Source organism: Somniosus microcephalus, chromosome 7, assembly GCF_052327205.1.
Source record: "Somniosus microcephalus isolate GS21.2 chromosome 7, FLI_Smic_1.0, whole genome shotgun sequence".
NCBI classification, from domain to species: Eukaryota; Metazoa; Chordata; class Chondrichthyes; order Squaliformes; family Somniosidae; genus Somniosus; species Somniosus microcephalus.
The window spans coordinates 55,143,077-55,148,190 of record NC_140993.1 but is presented as its reverse complement, the minus strand read 5'-3'; the positions used below and the strand labels follow the sequence as shown (position 1 = coordinate 55,148,190).

At 47.7% G+C, this 5,114-nt stretch overlaps 1 pseudogene; it reads right to left on the bottom strand.

Annotated features, from left to right (window-relative positions):
* Positions 1 to 2,715: 2,715 nt before the first annotated feature.
* On the bottom strand, positions 2,716 to 3,669 carry LOC147114639 (uncharacterized; annotated as a pseudogene).
* Positions 3,670 to 5,114: the final 1,445 nt, after the last annotated feature.

Sequence of the window (5,114 nt, the reverse complement as noted above, 5' to 3'; positions counted from 1 at the left end):
TACTATATCTTCTTGACTTGGTAGCAATTGGCTTACAATCCGACATCAAATTGGAAAAAAGTGATAATGGAGGAATAGATAAAGAGGTTAATCCACAAATAGATAAAGGTGGCTTAGTCCCTCCAAATGAAAGACTAAGAGACTCGTGTAACTGAAGCACATCATGTCCAATCAAAATATCCGCACAGAGGTTAGGCAAAACAGATAGGCGTACATCAGTATACGTATTACCCAGAAGAACCATTTTCACAAAACAACAACCAGCTATTTGTGAAGTAAGGGTCATCTGAGCCATACACACCTGATACGTAACAGGCGAAATTTTCAAATGCTTCTCCTTCGCAAACTGAAGACTTATAAAACTCTCAGGACTGCCCGTATCTATAAGGGCCTTCACTTCCAACCCATTAACTTGAGCCGTAACTATAGTTTTGTTTAGGCCATGAGCAAATGCAGCAGAAATTGATGCAATAAACGCCCTATCTAAAGGCTGGATAGTCACAGAAGAGGTAGTGGAGGAAGACCCTCCCACACCAGGAGAAGGGAAGGTAATTGAACCTGATGATTTGCACACACGTGCATAATGACCTCTCTTGCCGCATTTACTACACACAGCCTCCCGAGCAGGACACTTCAGACGAGGGTGCCGGATATTCCCACAAAAATAACACTTCTGAATCCTAGAGGCAACGGCCGCCGAAGTAGAAACTGTTTCAAAATCTAGTAAACCACTCCCATTAAGTCCACATAATTCCTTTTCATCCAAAACTGCCGAAACCATAGTCGCAGGCCGATTAAAAAGAGCATAAGAATCCGAACTTCTCTGAGCCACATCCAATGTAGAAGCTTGCTCAAAAGCACTTTTAAGATCCAGAGTCTTATTTTCTAACAACCGCTGACGAATTGATCTAGACAGTAATCCATTAATAAAAGCATCCCGTACCGATTCGTCCTTATGTTCTTCAGCCGTCACAGCCTTATAATTACAGTCAACACTAAGGCACCGAAGTGCTTGTAAATAAGTATCCAAAGATTCTCCCACCTGCTGCCTACGGGCAGATAGAAGATGACGTGCAAATACCTCATTCTTTGGTTTAACAAAAATCTTTTCCAATGTAGAAATAGCCTCTTCATAAGTTTTACAGTGCAAAATATATTTATATGCATCCGGGTCAACGCCGATTGTGTGCTCAATGATGTTCCTGGTAGCTTGATGGCTCTCATTGTATCGCAGCTCAGCAGGGGTGCTGGGCGAACGGAGCGGTGTCATCAGCCAGGTGCACAGAGGATATCCCTTGTCCCTGAGAAGCCAACCACCTGGGTGATGCAATGCCTGGAAAAGGGCTGCCACAGAAGTCTGGCGCAAGATCAAGGCATCGTGGCTGCTGCCTGGAAAGTAGGCATTGACTGCGAGTATCAGCTGTCTGGTCACAGACCAACTGAAAGTTTAAGGAATGGAAGCCCTTTCGGTTGCGGAAATCATCGGCATTCTCTTGCGGCGCCCGCAAAGCCACATGCGTGCAGTCAATGGCGCCCTGCACCGTGGGGAAGCCCGCTATCATCGCAAAGCCCGTTGCGCGTTCTTGCTGCTTGGCCGGGGTCATGGGGAAAGAGATGTACTCTTGTCTCCTTTTAAAGAGGGCATTTGTTACCTGATGGATGCAGCAATGCACCGCGAACTGGGAGATATTGGCTGATTGAAATGAGCCGGTGGCATAAAAGTTGAGAGCCACTGTTATCTTCACTGTCACTGACAGAGATGTCCTGCTCCTCAGTTGAGGCTGCAGATCTGGCTGAAGCAGGTGGCAGAGCTCAGTGACCACCTCCTTGCTGAATCGCAGCCTTCGCAAACACTGCTCCTCAGACATATGAATGTAGGAGAACTGTTGGCGAAATACCCTGGGAGGGTAAGGTCTCCTGTACCGAGGCCTGTTGGCACTCCTCCGTCTGGCCATTATTGCCACTCTCTCTCTGCATCTCTGTGCCCTCCAAATGTGATGGAGAAGGATGACGTTCCCATTCATTGCAGCCCCCATAGTATCTGGGCAATCAAAGTTATGAAGGTCAAAAAGCAAAGTACCTGCAAAGCTATGGTCAGAAGCCAAAACTACCTCAGACAGCGTTGACTCAATGCATAAGTTTCTCTTTCTCTCTTTGTCTCTCTGCAAATCTCTCCCTCTCTCGCAGAACGAGTGGTGCAAAAATGGCTACCACACAAAAGCCAGAAAGAGGCCCCCTTTAAATAACGCCCCCCCAGCCCCACAGTGACAGGGAAGCGTTCCAGTCAAACTGTCATTGGTAGCACCAGGCGGAAAGGAGGGGGGCACCACTGAATTTCCGGTCCGGGGCGCCCCAAGGGCGTTGCACTCTCGAATGACGTCAAGATCTGCGTGCGCAGGAGGTCGGGCAGTATTGTTTAGCGCCGTCGCAAAATGTCCGGTCAATTTTGCGAGAGGCGCAGATATCGCCACGCCTGGGCGCTAGTTGGTTTGCGCCCCACTTAATGCCCTCTTAAGAATTTTCCCCCCAAAGCCTTCAGGCTTAATTTTTTAACACTCTTTGTCCTTTTAGAATTATTATTTACTGTGGCCCTGTTTGATTTACACCCTTGATTCCTCTGTCTTCTACTTTTGCTTTTCTCCTTCCTGTCATTTGTTTCTATCCTTGCTTCCCTTTCCTCTGTCTCCCTGCACAGGCTCCCAACCCCCTGCCATTTTAGTTTAAACCCTCCCCAACAGCACTAGCAAACACTCCCCCTAGGACATTGGTTCTGGTCCTGCCCAGGTGCAAACCGTCCAGTTTGTACTGGTCCCACCTCCCCCAGAACCGGTTCCAATGTCCCAGGAATTTGAATCCCTCCCCCTTGCACCATTCCTCTAGTCACGTATTCATCTGAAATATCCTTCTATTTCTACTCTGATTAGCACGTGGCACTGGTAGCAATCCTGAGATTACTACCTTTGAGGTCCTATTTTTAAATTTACCTCCTAACTCCCTATATTCAGCTTTTAGGACCTCATCATGTTTTTTACCTATATTGTTGGTACCTATATGCACCACGACAACTGGCTGTTCACCCTCCCCCTCCAGAATGCCCTGCAGCCGCTCCGAGACATCCTTGACCCTTGCACCAGGGAAGCAACATACCATCCTGGAGTCTCGTTTGTGGCCGCAGAAATGCCTTTCTATTCCCTTTAAAATAGAACCCCCAATCACTATACCTCTCCCACTGTTTTTCTTCCCGTCCTGTGCAGCAGAACCACCCACGGCCAGAAAGTTGGCTGCTGCTGCCTTCCCCTGATAAGCCATCCTCCCCAACAATATCCAAAGCGGTACAGTATATCTGTTTGAGAGGCAGATGGTCACAGGGGACCCCTGCACTACCTGCCTGCGCCTACTACTCTACCTGGTGGTCACCCATTCTCTTCCTGCCTGTGCAGCCTTTACCTGCGGTGTGACCAACTCCCTAACTGTACTAGCCACGATGTCCTCAGCATCGCGAATGCTCCAGTATGTATCCACTCGCAGCTCCAGCGCCGCAATGCGGTCTGTCAGTGGCTGCAGCTGGATACACTTCCCGCACACATGGTTGTCAGGGACACAGGAAGTGTCCCTGATTTCCCACTTAGTGCAGGAGGAGCATGCCACGGGGCCGAGCTGTGCTGCCATGACTTACCCTTTAATTAATTCAAATTAAATTAAATCAAATCAATACCACTAATTACACTACAATTAAATGATATACTAAAGGGCCCTTGTTTACTAGCACTCCACACTACACAACAGAGACCCTAGAAACTATAAAGCACAAAAATTAAGTTTGGAATAAAGTGAGAAAGAGAGAAATACTCACCTACCAATCACTTACCCGCTTTCTGGTGACGTCACACTTCAATTATTTTTTACTTCTCTCTCTCCTCTCGCTGACTCTGTGCGTCTCGCAGGTCCGCCGCTCAGCTCCGGTCCCAGGCCTCCTCTCTGCGCTGCTTTTATCCTCCTCTCGCTGACTCTGTGCCTCTCGCAGGTCCGCCGTTCAGCTCCGGTCCCAGGCCTCCTCTCTGCACTCTTTTTATCCTCCTCTCGCTGACTCTCGCAGGTCCGCCGCTCAGCTCCGGTCCCAGGCTTCCGCTCCATGCCCTTTTTATCCTCCTCTCGCTGACTCTGTGCCTCTCGCAGGTCCGCCGCTCAGCTCCGGTCCCAAGCCTCCTCTCCGCGCTCTTTTTATCCTCCTCTCGCTGACTCTGTGCCTCTCGCAGGTCCGCTGCTCAACTCCATAAAGTTACAAAGGGATATCAACAGATTAAGTGAATGGGCAAAACTGTGGCAAATGGATTTCAATGTAGGCAAATGTGAGGTCATCCACTTTGGGCCTTAAACAGATAGATCAGGGCACTTTCTAAATGGTGAAAAGCTAAAAACAGTGGCGGTCCAAAGAGACTTGAGTGTCCAGGTACATAGATCATTAAATTGTCATGAAAAGGTGCAGAAAATAATTTTAAAATGGAATGCTGGCCTTTATATATAGAGGACTAGAACACAAGGGAGTAGAAGTTATGCTGCCACTATACACAACCCTAGTTAGACCACACCTGGAGTTCTGGGCGCCACACCTTAGGAAGGATATATTGGTCTTGGAGGGAGTGCTGCGTACGTTTATCAGAATGATGCCTGGACTTCAAGGGTTAAGTTACGAGGAGAGATTACACAAATTAGGGTAGTATTCCCTAGAATTTAGAAGGTTAAGGGGTGATCCGATCTAAGTTTTCAGGATATTAAGGGGAACAGATAGGGTCGATAGAGAGAAACTATTTCTGCTGGTTGGGGAGTCTAGGACTAGGGGGCATAGTCTAAAAATTAGAGCTAGGCCTTTCAGAAGTGAAATTAGGAAACACTTCTACACACAAAGGATGATAGAAATTTGGAACTCTCTTCCACAAACAACAATTAATGCTAGATCAATTGTTAATATTAAATCTGAGATTGACATATTTTTGTCAACTAAAGTTACGAAGGGATAGGGGCCAAAGACAGGTATATGGAGTTAGGTCGCTGATCAGCCATGATCTCATTGAATGGTGGAACAGGCTCGAGGGGCTGAGTGGCCTACTCCTGTT